The sequence below is a fragment of the Natrix helvetica genome (genome assembly GCF_964273705.1).
Source record: "Natrix helvetica genome assembly, chromosome: 4".
NCBI lineage: Eukaryota > Metazoa > Chordata > Lepidosauria > Squamata > Natricidae > Natrix > Natrix helvetica.
The window spans coordinates 3193043-3212682 of NC_138550.1; the positions used below are offsets into that span (position 1 = coordinate 3193043).

The 19640-nt window shown below is 44.6% G+C and overlaps 1 protein-coding gene across 2 annotated transcripts in view; it reads left to right on the forward strand.

Moving 5' to 3' along the window:
* The first annotated feature begins 223 nt into the window (after window positions 1-223).
* The window catches only part of LOC309392000 (glycerophosphodiester phosphodiesterase domain-containing protein 5-like), a 125342-nt gene continuing 105925 nt past the window's right edge, over window positions 224-19640 (forward strand). Inside the window, exon 1 of one of the 2 annotated variants that reach the window (XM_081952878.1) lies at window positions 224-452. The gene's annotated coding sequence lies outside the window, so the exon portion shown is untranslated. The remainder of the gene's footprint in view (window positions 453-19640) is intronic. The other variant, XM_081952879.1, reaches the window with a different exon arrangement.

The following is a 19640-nucleotide window of genomic DNA, read 5'->3' on the forward strand; positions in this document are numbered from 1 at the left end:
GACCCCTTCCCCAGCGGGGCCGGGGGGAAAAGAGGGTGGGGGTCTCCTCTCTTCTGCGCGACCCTCCCGGAGCGCTGGGAAGCGGGGGGGGGGGTCCCTCCGAGCGACGACCCTCGGCGGGGCTGCGGAGCCGGAGCCTCGCTCGGCAACGCGGGGAGGCTTCGCCCGCCCGGCTGCGTCGCTTGGGCGGGTCCCTCCTGCGGGTAGCTCCGCCTCGCCTTCCCTTCCCTTCTGCCCTCCTTCCCTGCGCGGAGCAGAAGCGGCCAGGCGCGCTGCCCACCGGCCGGTCAGCCTCCCCGGGAGACCCAGCGGCGGTGCCCGCCTCGGGAAGGCTCCCTTGGCACGCCGCTCCTTCGCCCGCGGGGCTCTTCCCACCGCTGCCCGCCGCCTTCCTTGCTTTGCCCGGCCTGCCCGGGTTACACAAGCGGCCGGAGTCCGGCTCCGCGCACCAGGTAAGCGTCTGATCCCCCCCACCCCACCCGGGGGAAGGTCACGGGAGTTCCCAGCCACGCGGGGAGGGGGAGGAGGAGGGGGAGGAGGAGAAGAAGCGGCAGGCCTGGCTGGGGAAGGGTCGCCTGAAGCTAAGCCCGGGGGGTCTTTCAACCCAGCGCCCCTTTGGGTGGCCAACTGACCGCTTCCAGCCAGCCTCGGGTAGCTCCTGTGCCTTGCAGCGGAGGGAGGGACAGGAGGTTTTGTTTTGGGGTGGAGGGCCGCCAGGAACTTGGAGACCCCTTTTTAAGAATTGCACCCCGGTTTGGGGGGTCTTTAACTGGACTTTGAGCGGCGTTTCGAAGTTGGCGCCCGCGAGTGCCCGGTTGCAAAAGGCGCCCCGCGGGGACTGGAGGGGAAGGTGCTGAGCTTTTGGGGGCCGGGAAACGTCTGTTAAAAGGTAGATACGAACTCAGAGAGAGAAGAGGAGGGGGGGAGGATCCCCCCCAGCTGCAAAAGGGGACTTGGACTCCCATGCCTCCCGGCTGGGAAGCATGGGGGTTGTGGTCTTTGCCTCTTGTAAAGGTGATTTGCTTGCCAAGGGAACGGAAGATTGGGGGCGGGGGAGTGAGGACTGGAAAGAGAAAGTGAGGTTGTGTTGTGGGTTGCGTTGTTGTTTGTTGTTTGCTCTTGAGACAAAGTGTCCAAACTTCCAACTTGACAATCATCCCTGGGCTGGAATTGGAAACCATGGTTTGCTTCCCTTTATCCTGTGTTGTGTGAAAACCTGGTTTGGTGGACATAGACCTGATTGCAGGCAGAAAGTAAGAAGTCTTGCAAATGTTATTATTTTCTGTTTAAATGCCCCCCCCTCCCCTTCTCTCTCCCTCTCTCTCTCTCTCTCTCTCTCTCTCTCTCTCTCTCTCTCTCTCTCTTTTCTAGCTCTTTAATTGCAGCCTTGAGGGCCAAAATTAAATGCCGCTTGTTCCTACAAAGTTTTGCAGGAAGCCAGGAAAACTGCTTCCTTAGCTCTTCTCTCCCCGCCTTGATTGGAGGAGAATTAAAAAGGTGGAATAATTGCACAGTCGGAACAGGGAACCTGGCTTTTCATTCCAGAGTTATGGAAAATCCCAGGGAAATCATCCCTTAAGGTCAGGACGGTATGCTGACCTTAATGACGTTGCACAATTTCACTGTTTATTTTTATTTTTTAAACCTTGGCCGCTTGGAAGAGGGGTGGACTTCAACTCCCAGAATTCCCCAGCCAGCTGGCTGGGGAATTCTGGGAGTTGAAATCCACCCCTCTTCCAAGCGGCCAAGGTTTAAAAAAAACACTTGAGAGATAATTCCATATTAAAACTCTTTTAAGTGACAACTCATATCGGGAGGAAAAATAAATAAATAAACCCTAGGCACAATCAATCTTCGGTGAGAAAGATGGGGCAGTTAAAAAAAAAAGTTTTAAAAAAGAATGTAGAAATAAAAGTAAAAAAGAAAAAAGAAAAATGTAAAAGAAATTGTATTTGGGGGCAAGTTTTCTTTGTGCTTTGTTGCCAAGAAAACTGTTGTTATCACCTTGGTGTGTAATGGGTGGTTAGAATACTGGCTGTGTGTGTGTGTGTGTAAAAGCTGTGTTTGGGCCCTGGATCTGTGGCTTATTAATAAACCATGGTTAGATAGCTGAGTGTTGACCGTTGTGTATTCAGCTGCTCCTAATGTGACTAACTTGGATGGCTTCATTCAATTTGGTGGTGAATTTCAGCTGCTGCAAAATCCCAAATCTGTATTTCTCTTCCCCCCCCCCCCCCCAAATCTTTAGTTTAAACAAAGTCAGAGAGGGAAGTCATAGGGAGTTTGTTGAAATTGTGGTTTGTGGGGTGAAGAATAATGGCTCGATAGTTATGTTTCATGATGGTTTGATATAATGTGCAAACTCATTTTGGACCCATTGACCTCCAAATTATTTTTTTTTTTTGTGCGTCAGAGTTTTGAAACGTCTTCTAGGAATTGCTCTGGGTTGAAATGACCTTTGGTGTTAAATAAGATAATATTATGTTAAGTGCCCCCATCCAGTTGCAAAAAAGTCACTAATCTCTTAATTTGCAGATCAAATGAGTACCCAAAATTAATCAGTTCACTCCCTCCCCTCCCTCCTTTTTTCCTCCATGGTTTGAAATGAAATTCCTCTTTCATTCAAAGTGTTGGCTTCAGTAATATATTTTTCCTTGCAATCCTATGCAGGTAGGATTGACTTACGACCACAATTCAACCCAACACTTCTGTTCTCCTGTTTCAAATTTTTTAAAATTTAGTTTAAGGTTGGTTTATTGAAAAAATCCAAAGTTTAGTTTATTGAAAACTAAAATTGGGGTTTATTTGTTTTTTTGATGAACTAACCTTCCTCTTCTTAAGCGAGACATTCGTTAAGTGAGTTTTGCCACTTTTATGACCTCCCTTGCCAATGTTGTTAAATGAACCACTGCAGTTGTTAAATTAGTCACAAGGATTGTTAAGTGAATCTGGCTTCCTCATTGACTTGGCAGGACAGACGGTCGCAAAAGGGGATTACCCCCGCGACCGTCATAAATAGGAGTCTGTTGCTTAGCATCCAGATTTTGATCACGTGACTAAGGGAATACCGCAACGGTCGTAAGTGTGAAAAACAGTCATAAGTCCCATTTTGCAGTGCCGTTGTAGCTTTGAATGGTCACTAAATGAATGTAAGTTGAGTTCATGGGATTTAACAATTGTATGATTTGTTTAACGACGGCAACGCCAAAGGTTGTAAAACTGGTGTGGTCGTACGGTGATTTACTTAATGACCGTGATGGAAGTTGTGGTCTCGATTGTATTTGTAAGTCGAGGACTACCTGATGACTTCTAACTGATAATTGTATTAAAGGTAAACGGTTCCCCTCGCACATCTGTACTAGTCGTTCCCGACTCTAGGGGGCGATGCTCATCCCCATTTCAAAGCTGAAGAGCTAGCGCTGTCTGAAGACGTCACCGTCATCATGTGGCCGGCAGGACTCAATGCCGAAGGTGCATGGGATGCTGTTCCCTTCCCACCAAAGGTGGTTCCTATTTTTCTACTTGCATTTTTTACCTGCTTTCGAACTGCTAGGTTGGCAGAAGCTGGGACAAGTCACGGGAGCTCACTCTGTTACGCGGCACTAGAGATTTGAACCGCCAAATTGCTGACCTTTCTGATCGAAAGGGAAACCCTTGTTAGAAAAGGGGAGAAAAGCCTGGGGAAAAACAGAGATAAATTATCCCATCTATTCAGGTTTCTTGACTACCTGAAAATGGGATATTAAGATGTTAGACGGGTGCCAAATCTTGTGCCTTATACGTTTCAGCCTAAATAAAATTCTAAATAAAGTTCATACTGAACCCCTCACTGGGATAATTCGGCTGAATCGGAGATGGGCACTCTTACTAATAAATTTGCAAATAAACGCTCCCTTATCAACTGATTGAAGGTGGAGCTCCTAAGTCAGACAAAATGTGAATTTGTGGTTTTAATATTCCAGCTTTAATTCCCCCAATAGATCATCCATTGCTGTTTAAGCTGAATTGAGATCTGTTTCTGATCTCACCGCGGTGCCACAGTGCATGTTCGTTTAAACTAAAATCAATGTTTCCTTTATTATTCCTTATAAAATCTCTGTATAATTTATAATACCTAGGGTACCTGAGATGGTTTCTATTGTTGAGCTGGCCATTTTTTTAATGCCTCTTGCCACTTAGGGCTGGTATCTTTGGCTTTTAGGGTTTATATTAATAATGGATTTTTACATTTTATAACCGTAGTTTTTACGTTGGGTGTTTTTTTCTTCTCTTTGTTCTGCGCCACTTAAGTTGCCTTCAGTGAGATGGGCGGCTAAGTCTGAATTATAATAATAATTACGATGATGATGAAGATGATAATTTTAAGAAAACTCGTCTCAACCGTCAGTGCCAGTTAATAATATTTGTGATGCATTTTTAAATGTTCAGATGATTGAGTTTCATGTTTAATGAATAAAATAAACAACAACAACAATAATAATAATAATGACCCGGCCATCGAAACTACATGGCTATGGATGAAGCATGTACAGTGAAGCATTGTCATCGGTGCACTTGGTACCATGTCCAAGAATTTTACAAGATACATCAAGAAATTGCAGCTTCCTGCAATAACACCAGCAGAGCTGCAAAAAACTGTGCTACTCGGAGCATCGTATATTTTAAGAAGGTCCTTGGTTGATCCCTAGGATGCTGGCAGCAAACCGTATCAACCATTAGCACCAGTCACTGGTACTTGTGACACATCTTTAAATGTTCGTTTGACTGAGTTTCATGTTTAATGAATACAAGTTTTTAAACCATAGAAAAATCACAATATACAAAGACCTGCAAGTAGACTTAGAAAAACTGTGGCAAAAGGAAGCAAAGACAAGGCCAAGAGATAGCCATCCCAAAACATCGGGAACACCAATACAGAACAGTCCTCCACCCACGACAGTTCATTGAGTGACTGTTTGAAGTTACGACGGCGTTGAAAAAGACCGTTTTTTTCACACTTACGGCCATTGCAGCATCTCATGATCATGGGATGAAAATTTGGTCGCTTGGCAGCTGGCTCCTATTTAGGATGTATTTAGGACAGTTGTAAGCTGAGTTGCCCCTATGCAAAAACCACAGTTTGCTGTAGCGGCAGTGGCACCTGTCAATAGAAGTCACAAACTTGTATTTTGCAAAGCATAACGTGCAAGACAAATTCTGGTGTTTGTGACCAAGCCCGCTGCAGTGTGCAAACTGGTTTAGCGCAGGAGTTTCGAGCCTTGGCCACTTGAAGCCTGGCGGACTTAAACTCCCAGAAATAAAAATCTGATTTTTTTTTCTGTCTCTCTTCTTGGAAATCGGCTTTTTGGACCAGTCTCGTTAATTTTTTTGGCTCGGGACCGTTTTGAATGGCCTTGTTTTGCTGTTGACGGTGTTCATTTTACAGTGAGGCTCCATGACTCAATTTATAATTAGCTTCCTCGGCCTGGAAGGTTTGAATCTTGAATCAGCGTTGTCTCTCAACATTAATGAAAGCCAGAAAGGTGGGGGAACAAATCATAATCGTGCATAAATCAAAATTGTTCTCTGGGTGGAACAGACTAGGATGAGACGGACATTCGGGGTGAAGTTTGCTAATTCTGAATTTTATTTGGGAAAGGTGGGACTACAACTCACTGTCTCCTGGTGATGGGCCCAAAGTCACCCAGCTGCTTTCATGGCTAACGTGGGACTAGAACTCACCGTCTCCTGGTGATTGGCCTAAAGCCATCCAGCCAGTTTTCATGGCTAAAGTGGGACTAGAACTCACCGTCTCCTGGTGATTGGCCCAGTCACCTGACCAGCTTTGAAGCTTAAGGCGGGACTAGAACTCACGGTCTCCTGGTAATTGGCCCAAAGTCATCCAGCCAGATTTCATGCCTATGGCGGGACTAGAACTCACCGGCTCCTGGTGATTCGCCTAAAGTCACCCAGCCAGTTTTCATGGCTAAAGTGGGACTAGAACTCACGGTCTCCTGGTAATTGGCCCAGTCACCCAACCAGCTTTCAAGCCTAAAGCGGGACTAGAAATCACCATCTTGTAGTGATTGGCCCAGTCACCCAGGTGACTTGCATGCTTAAGGCAGGACTAGAACTCACCGTCTCCTGGTGATTGACTCAGTGTCGCCTAGCTGGCTTTCATGCCTGAGATGGTACTAGGACTCACTGTCTCCTGATTTCTAACCTGGCGTCTTAACCACTAGACCAAACTGCCTCTCCAAATGAAATCTTACTTAATTCAAATATCTAGGCACCTGGATCTCGGAGGCAGCCTTTTTCTTTTCTGCTTTTCCAGCATAATTCCCTGCCATATGGAAACATTCAAAGCTTTTCCTGTTTTCCGAGATATCTAGAGCTGGTCTGCCTGCGACTGATAAAGCCATCCACTCTTCCTGTTCTCTGCTGTCCTTCAGCTATTTAAATAATCACTATAATTAAAATAAAAAGCCCTTACTAAGCCCAGCTCAGGGTCTAATGATGCAATATTCCGCATTGTTCCGTTGGAAGGGAAAAAATGGGGTCAAAAACCATCGGAAAACTCACCCCTTGCACCTATTTCTTTATATTTTCTGAAAGAAATGGGATTTATCCTAGAATTTCTCCAGGTAGCCTTTCTTTGGCGTTGAATGCCATCTTTAAAAAGCGTTCATAATATTCTGCGGTGGCTCAGTGGCTAAGACGCTGAGCTTGTCGATCAGAAAGCTTGTCGGTTCGAATCCCTAGTGCCACGTAACGGAGTGAGCTTCCGTTACTTGTATTCTATTGTATTCTATTTTATATTCTCTTCTCTTCTCTTCATATTTCTTATTCTATTCTATTCAGATTTCTTATTCTATTCTATTCCATTCTATTCTATTCTATTCTATTCTACATTCTATTCTATATTCTCTTCTACTCTGTTCTATTCTATTCTAAATTCCATTCCATATTTCCTATTCATTCTCCCCAGAGTTTAAGAACAATCTGCTCTCTAAAGGGGAAAAAAAAAGGGGGGGGGGAGATAAAACCTAAATTAGCTGCTTCCAGGAAGCCCCTGAGCAAGATTAATGAAGGCTTATCAGGTTAATTAAGAGGAATTTGCTGGAAAAGTGCAGCTGACAGCCTCCTCAATATCTTAATCCATTCCTTGCAGGTTGCAATGACAGCTGGCTGCTGAAATACCGTTGTTCGGAATCTGCAAGCTAGTCTTAAATAGAACAGAATAAACTAACAAGAGTTGGAAGGGACCTTAGAGGTCTTCTAGTCCAACCCCCTGCTTAGGCAGGAAACCCTACACCTCTTCAGACAAAGGGTTATCCAATCTGTTTGATGGCCGTCGGTAGCATACAGGGAGTCCTTGACTTACGACCATTCATTTAACGACTCTTCAAAGTACAGCAGTGTTGAAAAAAAAGTGATTTACGACTCATCCTCGCACTTATGACCATCGCAATGTCCCCGTGGCTGCATGATCACGGTTTGGGTGCTTGGTAACCAGGTAGTCCTCGACATACGGCCACGATTGAGCCCCAAATTTTCCATTGCTAAGATGGTGGTTAAATGAAGTTTTGTCCCATTTTACAACTTTTCGGGTGACAGTTGCTAAAGGAATCACTCCGTTGTTAAGGCAGGAACACGGTCGTTAAGTGAATCTGGCTTCCTTGTTGACTTCGCTCGTCAGAGGTTTGCCAAAGGGGATTTCGTGACTCCGGGACACTGCAACCGTCGTAAGTACATGCCAGTTGCCAAGCCTCCAAATTTTGATCGTGGGGACCATGGGGTCCTAAGTGTGAAACATAGCCATAAGTCACTTTTTCAAGTGCCGGGGTAACTTCAGACAGTCACTAAGCGAACAGTTGTAAGTCGAGGACTTCCTGAATTTAGGAGACTTTTATTCCCCCAGATCCACGAACCAAACTGCCTGGATCTCTCGGGGCGTAGATTCCCACGCTGTGCGATGCTCCCCAATTTTGACGGAAAACCCACCTTTCTCCGTCTCCCCTCCTACATCCCGGTTGCAAACAGAATTTCACGGAATTTCAGCCATATGGACAACTGGCCTCTTTCACCAAGGAAAAAAAATTAGCCCTTCAGATTTGAAGTGCTTCTATTTTTAGAGGACGGCAGTATTTTATTTGATTTAGGGCTGCTCCTTCACATCCTGTCTTCCTGGGTGGGGTTTTTTTAGGGGGGGGCTCCTTTTCCTTGGGGTAGCCCCTCAACTACTGGAAGACTGCTATCCTTTTAGTGGTAGGCAATTTTCTCTAAAAAAGAGAGAATTGGATGCCATAGAAAAAAGAATGTGCATGAAAAAAAGATATTGCTTTAAAAATCCTCTTTTTTTCCTTTAAAAGTTGCAGTGAAATTTGTCTTTAATGCTTTAAAGCATCTTTCTATACCTTGGCAACGTTAGGTTGGGTCAAGGAATTCTGGGAGTTGAAGTCCACTCAAGCCGATTGAGAAATTCTGGGAATTGAAGTCCACTCAGGCTGGCTGGGGAATTCTGGGAGTTGAGGTCCACCCATGCTGGCTGGGGAATTCTGGGAGTTGAAGTCCACCGATGCTGGCTGGGGGATTCTGGGAATTGAAGTCCACCCATGGCTGATAGGGGAATTCTGGGAGTTGAAATCACCCATGCTGACTGAGGAATTCTGGGAGTTGAAGTCCACCCATGCTGACAGGAATTCTGGGTGTTGAAGTCCACCCATAATGGCTGGGGAATTCTGGGAGTTGAAGTCCACCCATGCTGACAGGAATTCTGGGTGTTGAAGTCCACCCATAATGGCTGGGGAATTCTGGGAGTTGAAGTCCACCCATGCTGGCTGGGGATTCTGGGAGTTGAAGTCCACCCATGGCTGATAGGGGAATTCTGGGAGTTGAAGTCCACCCATGCTGACTGAGGAATTCTGGGAGTTGAAGTCCACCCATGATGGCTGGGGGATTCTGGGAGTTGAAGTCCACCCATGCTGACTGAGGAATTCTGGGAATTGATCCATCCATGCTGCCAGGAAATTTAACAATGGTTAAATCTTGCGTGTTTTGTGTGGTGGCACAACCTTGTCTGTCTGAAGTCTAAAGTCCCAGAGCCATTTGAGCTTCGGTTTAATATTAATAATATTATTGGGTAGAACATTGTGTAACTAGGACCAGGCAGGCAAAACACAGCAAAACATTCCGAATCTCAAATGCCATTATATTCACTAGTCTTGCCCAGTGCCCGTTTTTAATTGCGCAGTTGTTGAAAAACACACACCTTGAGCCTAAGTACTGCTCTGTGACTAATTTTCCAAACAGAAACTCAAATAATCTATTATTGTGTAAGGTAGGGGACACGGTTAATAACCCAGCCAGGAATTTGGTCTCCCCGTCCGTCCGTCCCCTTGCCTGATTTTAATAATAAACCCATTCACCACCAGGGGTCCCCAAACTTGTCCCCTTTAAGACTTGTGGACTTCAACTCCCAGAATTCTCCAGCCAGCATGGCTGGCTGGAGAATTCTGGGAGTTGTAGTCCACAAGTCTTAAAATGGCCAACTTTGAAGACTTCTGTTCTGCCCAAGACCTTTTGCCTTTAAATTTCACCAAAGTTGGATTGCGGGTAGTTCTCAACTTACAACAGCTCATTTAGTGACCAAAGTTACTGAATAAAATGACTTAGGACCGTTTTTCACACTTTGGCAACCTTGGCAACATCCTCACGTGAACAAAATTCGCACGCTGGGCAACTTGACGCGTATTTACGACGGTCGCAGTGTCCCGGGGTGACGTGATCCCCCCTTTTGCGACCTTTTGACCGTCAATGGGAAAGCCAGATTCGCTTTACAGCCACGTTACTAATTTAACAAGCGTGGGGAGTCGCCTTAACAACTGCGGCAAGGAAGGTCGTAAAATGGGACCAAATTCCCCGAAAGGAATGTCTCAGCCAGCAATTGTTTTTGAAGTTGCCTGGATTTCTGATCCCAAAATCCGGGCTTTTCATGGAAAAAGGAGGACATGTGGGGCAGAGCCGTCACAGTGTGGGGCAGACTTTCCCGGTCCGTGTACTGCCATGTGGCTGAGATCCGGATTAGATCACATGCCTGGAAGCTGGGATCTCCTCCCGGTGACCCTTGCGAGGTCTCTGACCTTGGGTTGCTAACAAATCCCTTTGCAATTTGTGATGTCTGGTTTCGGTTCGGTGCAAAAAAAACAAACCCAAACCACGATTAAGAGGGAGAGAAGGTAGTTTAAGGTTACGGAGCTTAGTTTTACAGTGCATTTCCCTGCTTTTTTTCATCATTGATTACGATGAAAGATTGAAGGACTAAGGAAGTTTAGTCGTCCAATATTTGAGGATTTGCCCCAAAGAAGAAGAGGAAGAGGGTCAGCCTATTCTCCAAAGCCCCCCCCCCCCCAAGGCAGGACAAGAAGCAATAGATGGAAACTAACCAAGGAGAGAAGCAACCTGGAATTAAGGAGGATTTTCCTAACATGAGAACAATTAACCAGTGGAACGGCTTGCCACCAGAAGTTGTGGTGTGCTCCATCACTCTTAATTTTAAGAAGAGACTGGACAAGGTCTTTGCGACCTTCTGACTCAACTGGAGAGCAAGATTCACTTAACAGCCGGGTGACTAACTTAACATCTGCCGTAATTCACTTAGCAAACGGTGGCCAGAAAGGTGGTAAAAAGGGCCAGAGCTCGCTTAACAAATGTCTCACTCAGCAGAGATTCTGGGCTCCGTTGTAGCCATAAATCGAGGACTACCAGTATAACTTTTGACCTGGGCCTTTTTGTGTGTGTGTGTGTGTTTTGTTCCTCCTCCTGGGTTTTTCTCAGCCTTTGCTGGACTTGTGAGTCGCTGGACTTTCTACCAGATTTCTAGAGAAATAAATAGGGTGTCATTTGTCCCTGGTTTTGGAAGCCTGCAGAAAACGGCCGTTGCCAAATGCATTGCCAAATGTTGAGTTCTCCTGAAAAGAGAACTAAGCAAACAATTTATATTTATATTTACATTTACAGTATTTGTATTTATATTGTTTATATTTATATTGTTTATGTTTATGTTTATACTTATACTTATACATATTTATATTTATATTTATATTATTTATATTTATGTTTATATTATTTATGTTTATATTATTTATGTTTATATTATTATTTATATTATTATTTATATTTATATTTCCAATGGCGTGGATGCTGGGAAGTTGTATTATTCCTGGAAAAAAGGTCACTTTCTCCTTTCGTTTCCTTACCTTTTACCCAAGTGGAAATCTCTCAATCTGGACCCAGCAGCTTTAGATATAAAGCTTAATCCCAGCGTGAGGAGCCAGATTATTGGGGGAAATATGCCGGTACTGTAAACTGCTTTAAAAGAACAGAACAGAATAACAAAAGTTGGAAGGGACCTTGGAGGTCCTCTAGTCCAACCCCCCTGCTCACGCAGGAGACTGATACCATTCCATGCAAATGGCTGTCTTCTTAAAAACTTCCGGTGATGGAGCCCCCCACAACTTCTGGTGGCAAGTAGTTCCAAAGGTTAATTGTTCTCACTGTCAGGAAAGTTCTCCTTAGTTCCAGGCTGCTTCTCTCCTTGATGAGTTTGGATGGGGGGACACCAGGTGATTCATTGTTCCTTGTCTTGCCTTGAGGTGGTTTGGAGAATAGGATGACATCCCTTCTTATTCATACTATGAAATGGTATATAAGTCTAATTTAAGTTCTATTGCTGCCCCAAGGTGCTTTTTTTTCAGAGGGCAACTGGATTTTCTGGGTTTTTTTTTTAAAGACATTTTGCTTTTCATCTGAGAAGCTTCATCAGCTCTAACTGGATGGTGGGGAATAAAAGGGAGCAATTGGCAAAAAGCTGCATTTGTTTTATAGCAATCTTGAAAAGGGATTTAATACCTCTCTATTCTACCAAGACTCCCTCCGTAGATTTAAGGGGTGGGGGGATCCAAATTCACACGATCGGATTCCATTTGAAGCAAGTTTCACTCATTTAATTTAAAGTAATTTAATTCATTTTTTTAAAAAAACCCATCTCTTTCCTTCTCTGCAGCCCAGCAGGGAAAAAATATAATTTTTTAAATTAGATAAGTGAAATTTATTAACAGTAAAAAAATATTTTAGAGGACTGATTACATTATTTAGAACAGGAGCAAATGTATGGTTTGTTCCCTTGCAGGTTTTTTTTTTTTAGTCAATATTTATTAAATCAAATGTTGAGTACAATAATTTCATTTTTGGAAGAAGCTTTCATCCGGTAGCACTCTTCATGATCACTGTTGACAGAGGAATATGATGAAATAGCTACCGGAAGGCCCTTTTAAGGAGAAACATTAAGTTTTTCTGGCTGTGTCGATAGTGAGGGATTATGTTATCTTTTTAAAGCCGGCCAACGGAATTTAATGGAATTGATTTTTAGACATTTTGCAAGGCCCAGCCGCTGAGCGCTTAAGCTTCCGACTCTCTATTAAAATTTTATGCATGAATGCAAAGAAAATTAGAGATTGAAGTAAGACTTGGACGACTTCCTGGGTTTGTTATTTGAAAGACAGGGAGTCCTCGATTTACGACCACAACTGAGCCCAAAATTTCTCTTGTGAAGCGAGACATCTGTTAAAGTGAGTTTTGCCCCATTTTACGGCTTTTCTTGTCGCGGTTGTTAAGTGAATCCTGGCAGTGGATAAGTTAGTAAGCCGGTTGTTAAGCCAATGAGGCTTCCCCATTGATTTTTTCTTGTGTGAAGGTCGCTAAATTGGATCACGTCACACACACACACACACACACACACATACAGGATGCTGCGACTGTCATAAGTATGAATCTGTTACCAAGTATCCACATTTTGACCATGTGACCAAGAGGGTGCTGCAATGGTCGTAAGTGTGAAAAACAGTCACTAAGCAAATGGTTGTGTCGAGAACTGCCTGTATAGCATGTGTGTCTTTCAGTGGGTTTTGGGCACTGTATGAAGCCTTGAGCGTTTAATTGCATCCGAACAGGAGTCTACAGTCTTGGCAACTTTTAAGACTTGTAGACTTCAACTCCTAGAATTCCTCCTTGTCAGCATGGGAATTCTGGGAGTTGAAGTCCATGCGTGCTGATTAGAGAATTGTGGGAGTTGAAGGCCACCCACGCTGATTAGGGAATGCTGGGAGTTGAAGCCATGCATACTGACTGGGGAATTCTGGGAGTTGAAGGCCTCCCACATGGATTAGGGAATTCTGGGAGTTGAAGGCCACTCATGCTGATTAGGGAATTCTGGGAGTTGAAGTCCATGCATGCTGAATGGGGAATTCTGGGAATTGAAGGCCACCCACGCTGATTAGGAAATCTGGTAGTTGAAGGCCACCCATGCTTAGGGAATTCTGGGAGTTGAATGCCATTCATGCTGATTAGGGAATTCTGGGAGTTGAATGCCATTCATGCTGATTAGGGAATTCTGGGAGTTGAATGCCATTCATGCTGATTAGGGAATTCTGGGAGTTGAAGGCCATTCATGCTGATTAGGGAATTCTGGGAGTTGAAGGCCATTCATGCTGATTAGGGAATTCTGGGAGTTGAAGGCCACGAGTCTTAAAGTTGCCAAGACTGCAGACCCCTGCACAAAATCATCTACCTGTTGACTCAAGGCAGTTCAGAGTCCTTTTCCTTTACTAAGACCTCAAGAAAAATACAAATTAAGCACAAAAGTTGAGGTTTGCCTTCCTTCTCTGTAAAGGCCCGGATAACCTCAAGGGCCTGTCAAAGATTGCCAAGCTCCCCTGCCAGGTAGGCGGGTGCCAGGTGTAAAATACCTCTGCAAAATGCCTGAGCTGCTGCAGGTCTCCAGATGCTGGTTTAATTATGGGGTGGATTCTCATTTTTCCGTGGCTGGAAAAGGGGCAAGGAGATAATTACAGGTCAGGCTGTCTTCCTTCTCTCCGTTAAAATCTAGCCGGATTCTGGGAATATTTTAACTATTCCTAGTCTTGAGATTTCAGGGGGGAAAAACCTCTAAGTCTGACTACAACAGGCTTAGATTTTTTAAAAAACCTCTTTACTAAGTTTGTCTCCTGTTTGTTATTGCTATAGAAATGGCTGGTATTTGTGTTACCTTAAATACAACGGCACCGAAAAGAATGACTTAACGACCGTGTTTCACAATTGCAAAAATTGCAGCACCCCACGCGATCCAAATTCAGAACCAGCTTGGCCACAGGTTCATATTTATGACGGTCGCAGTGTCCCGGGGTCACATGATCCCCCTTTTGCGCCTTTCTGACAAGCAAAGTCAATGGGGAAACCAGATACACTTAACCACTGGGTTACTAACTTATCAACTGCAGTGATTCACTTAATGACTGTGGCAAGAAAAGTTGTAAAGTGGGGCAGAATTCATTGAACAAGTGTTTCGCTTAGCCTTTTGCTCAATTGAGAACTTACCTGTATTCATATTGCTGCTTAGTAATTAATTAGGTCTTAAGTCTCGATTAGTATTATTATTAATAATAGTATTAAGTTAGTGAAGTCAGACTTTAGGCCGTTTAGAAAAAACTTGGAGGTCAATCTCTTTTTTTATTTCTTTCGCTTCCTTTCTGGGTTTTGGGGTTTTTTTTGGCTGTTTTATCGAGTCATTGTCATCTTATTCTTTTCACTTCCTCTTTAATCCTTTCTAATCCCAGGTTCCATAAATTCAGTCCTTTCTCCTGGCCACAAAAACTCCATATAAAGCTTCCCATCTTTGAGAAAAGATTTTTTTTTTAAATCAAACTTTGCTCAGCTTTGTTGTTTTCTGCAAACCTTCAATTTTTACAGTTCAATTTCCTTCTGCGTGCATTTCATCATATTGCACAAAATAATGCAGTAGAGAGGTACAATACAGGTAGTCCTTGATTTATGACGATAAGGGAGCCCAAAATTTATGTTGCTAAGCGAGACATTTGTGAAGTGAATTTTGCCTGATTTTACAACCCTCCTTGCTATGGTTGTTAAGCGAAGGTCCCTTCCCGCTCTGTTATTCTGTCCTTTTCACTCGGTTTGATCAACCTGAGTTGAGAAATGCCATTCTCCAATAGGCAGGAAACATAGAACGAAAGGATCGGAAGGGGGCACAGAAGATCATCTAGTCTAACCCCTTCCCACCCCAGAAACCTACGTCCACAGTTAAATCGGTTGTGATAATGGCTCAGTTTACAGCATAACAAGAGTTGGAAGGGGCCTTGGAGGTCTTCTAGTCTAACCCCTTGCTCAGGCAGGAAAAACCATACATTTCCAGTCTCTTCTTAAAAACCTCCAGTGTTGGGACATTCACCACTTCTGGTGGCAAGCTGTTCCACTGGTTAATTGTTCTAACTGTCAGGAAATTTCTCAGTTGTAGGTTACTTCTCTCCTTCATTTAGATCTAGCCATCACTCCGTGTTTAAAAACTGGAGGGATTAGGGTCCTCATACGATGCCGAACTACAACCCCCAGCATGCCCCCTCTTCGCCATGTTGGTTGACTTTGCCAGGATAAACCAGATATTAATTAATTGATAGAACCCCTGCAGACAGTGTGGGTGCTCCAACATTGGAGGCTTTTAAGAAGAGATTGGACAGCCATTTGTCTGAAATGGTATAAGCCAGGTCTCCTGCTCCAGCAGGGGGCTGGACTAGAAGACCTCCAGGGTCCCTTCCAGCCCTGGGATTCTATGATTCAGTTTCTTCTCTGATCTGGGACGTGATGGCCGGTGGCTTTGCAGGCTGTTTCTGCCGCAGCAAAATTGGCAGAGAACATGATGTTCAGACGGCGTGGACCAGCTTGGAGTACCCAAGAGAGAACTATTGCCAAGTGTCTTCCAGAAAGGGGAAAAAAACAGCCTCATCAGAAGTGGAGGAAGGGAGCAACTGATTTTCAAGGAATATATCTATGCATAAATGGCTGTTTGTGTGTGTATTCCAGCATAACTCTGGAACGCCTTGAGCAATTTCAACCAAACTTGGTACACAGATGACTTACTCTCTGGAAACAAAGACTGTGGGGGTAAAACACCCCTAACACCCCTTGGAGTGTGTGTTCTGTTAAGATGCAGCCTGTTGTGCCTTAAAATGACTTCTACTGTACTGCCGTAAAATGGCTTCTTCTGAACAAGCGCAGTGGAGTTGCCATGGTAACAGCTTCACAGTACTCCACAAGGGTGATCCCTGTGGTAAGGGGGGAAATCCCAACGTTAGAAATTACATTTGGTCCAGATATCCCCCCCCCCAATATAAATAAATACCCAGGCAATGCCAAGTTATTTGGTAATTAATATACAGCTAGTAATTAATATAAATGACCTTGAGTGGGAGGGGGCTGGCAGGGGTGGGAAGGGGTTACACGGTCTTGCAAAGAGGGACAGATCAAAAGTTGCTCAGGTTTATAATGGCTCTTTTGGTATGTAAGTAGCTACAACGGCCTCTACTTACCTCTTGCACGGTTCTAACGGGTGCATTTTGTGCAGTAGGGATGGGCTTTCCGTTTGAAATAATCCTCAACTGGCATGCCTTTTGGGGAGCCCGATGGAGCTACTAATTGTGGCCGGTACTTTTGTTAAGAGTCCTTGGTGCTCTCTGAGCTTGGTTGTTTTCTGGCAGACGTTTCCGGAACCTGCTAGGTAACATCATCAGTGCTAGAAAGGGGTTGGTGGAGAAAGAGAATGGGAGGAGGAGGAGGAGGAAGTGGGAGAGGAGGAGGAGGAGAAAGGGAGGAGGAGAAAGGGGGCTGGAGAAGAGGAAAGGAATGAGAGGGGGAGAAAGGGAGAGGAGGAAGAGGAGGAGGAGGACTGCGGGAACCATGGTGCTCTCTGAGCTTGATTGTTTTCTGGCAGATATTTCTGGACCCTGATGGGTAACATCATCAGTGCTAGAAGGGAGTAGGATTGGGGAGAAGGAGAAAGGGAGGAGGAGGAAGAGAAGGAGAAAGGGGGAGGAAGAGGAGAAGAAAGGGAGAAGAGGAGGACTGTGGGATCCATGGTTCTCTCTGAGCTTGATTGTTTTCTTACAGACGTTTCCTGACCCAACTAGGTAACATCATCAGTATTAGAAGGAAGTAGAGTTGGTGGAGAAAGAGAAAGGGAGAATGGGGGAGAAGAGGAGGAGAAAGGGAGCGGAGGGAGAGGGGGAGAAAGGGAGAGGAGGAGGAGGAGTGTGGGATCCATGGTGCTCTCTGAGCTTGATTGTTTTTTTACAGAATGTTTCCTGACCCGACTAGGTAACATCATCAGTGCTAGAATGAAGGGTGTTTGCTCTCTGTTTATATCTGTGACTTGCTCTGTCTGGGTTGGTGGGAGTGGGGTTTTCCCTGATTAGCCTGTTGTTTACTGTTCTTTTTATGCAGATAAAGAAAAATATTTATAGCTTTGGGTTGAAATGATGGGTCACCAACAGGCACATAGACATAAATAACACGTACATACCATTCAGAGGAGACACTCAACAGGCCAAGAAGGGGAGGAAAAGACCAAATTACCTCCCCACCAGCAATCAGCACCCAGGTGGGCATAGATTTATCTCCAAGATTAACATCAGACCAACCACCAAGAAGTAAACGTTATCCCAGCCTAGGAACTGCCAATCAGGCTAGCAGTAAACAGCCCAACCAAAGAGCCTCTTAAGACCATCCCCACCAACACTGAGAGGGCAAGGCACTAGAATAAAAAATTGAGAGCAAACCCCACTCCCTACTAGCACTGATGATGTTACCTGGTTGGGTCATGAAATGTCTGCAAGGATACAACCAAGCTCAGAGACCACCGAGAACCACACAGTTGTTCTCTCTCCTCCTCCTCTTCCTCTTCCTCCTCCTCCTCCTCCTCCTCCTCCTCCTCCTCCTCCTCCTCCTCCTCCTCCTCCTCCTCCTCCTCGCAAACCCCAGTCCCTTGTAGCACTGATGATGTTACCTACTTTGGTAATCAAACGTCTGCAAGAAAACTACTAATCTCAGAGAGCACCAAGGACCTCTGCTTAATGGCTTATCTGATTTGATGGGGGTATTGTTTACAGCTTGCTTGTTGGTCCCATATTATTCCTGGTGTTAATCTCTGCTTATCTGGGTGTTGATTGTTGGTGAGGAGTGTTGAGGTCTTTGTTTCCCTTTTAGCTGTTTAGTTGTCTCTTTTTGGATGGCATGTACATATTGTCCATCTCTACGTGTCTGTTGATGGCTGATTTGTTGGAGTGCCAGGAATTCGTTAGTGTTTTGGGACTCGGCTTAGTCGAGTTATTTTTATAAGCATATTTAAAATTCCAGCACAGATAAGAGGCTTCCCTGCCCTGCTTTGGCCCATCGTACAATGAATATTGTTTTGACTTTAATATTTGCCGTCTTTTCAAGAAAGCCGATATCATTCAGGTCAAAAGACGCTCTGCTCATCTTCCTTCCCCCCCCCCCCCCCCCCCCCGGTTGCTGTCAAACACGGAGCAAAGTTCTTGGCAGCGTTTCCCCCAAAAGACAAGTGTACTATTTCCTCTGTCTCTAACTCTTTGTAGGCTTAGAGCAGTGTTTCTCAAACTTGGCGACTTTAAGTCCTGTGGACTTCAACTCCCAGAATTCCCCAGCCAGCTATGCTGGCTGGGGGATTCTGGGAGTTGAAGTCCACAGGACTTAAAGTCGCCAAGTTTGAGAAACACTGGCTTAGAGGAAGGCGGAATTTAACTGGTCCCTGAAAGAGAAAACGGATTTGGTTTTTGAACCAAATCCTATTAACGCCGTGGAATTTTTGCTGAAAGCTTTCGAGATTGGTTGTGACGCAAGCATTTCGGTTATTCTGGGTTTTGGCATTTGGAAGGCGGGCAGGTGTATGGCAAGGCTGCTGTGTATGTGTGTGGGGGATGCCTTATCCCCCCCCTCCTGGAGAGAGAGAAGACGGTGTGCTGTTTTGGCTAGGCGCTGAAAAATACAATAGCAGAGTTGGAAGGGGCCTTGGAGGTCTTCTAGTCCAACCCCCTGCCTAGGCAGGAAACCCTATACCGTTCCAGACAAATGGCTATCCAACATCTTCTTAAAGACTTCCAGTGTTGGGGCATTCACAATAATTAATAGAATAGAATGAAATCAGAATGGAATATAGAATAGAATAGAATAGAATAGAATAGGAAATAGAATAGAATAGAATAGAATAAGACATAGAATAAGAAAGAACAGATTAGAATAATAGAATAAGAAATAGAATAAAATAAGAAATAGAATAGAATGGAATAGAATACAGTACAATAGCAGAGTTGGAAGGGACCTTGGAGGTCTTCTAGTCCATCCCCCTCCCTAGGCAGGAAACCCTATACCATTTCAGACAAATGGCTATCCAACATCATCCTAAAAACTTCCAGTGTTGGAGCATTCACAACTTCTGGAGGCAACTTCTGTTCCACTGATTAATTGTTCTAACTGTCAGGAAATTTCTCCTCAGTTCTAAGTTGCTTCTCTCCTTGATTAGTTTCCACCCATTGCTTCTTGTCTTGCCTTCAGGTGCCTTGGAGAATAGTTTGACTCCCTCTTCTTTGTGGCAACCCCTGAGATGTTGGAAGACTGCTATCATGTCTCCCCTGGTCCTTCTTTTCATTCAACTAGACATACCCAGTTCCTGCAATAAATCCATTTTATTCGCGATGCTATTCGTTTTCCAATTTGGCTGCTCCGATCATGGACTCCTCTCA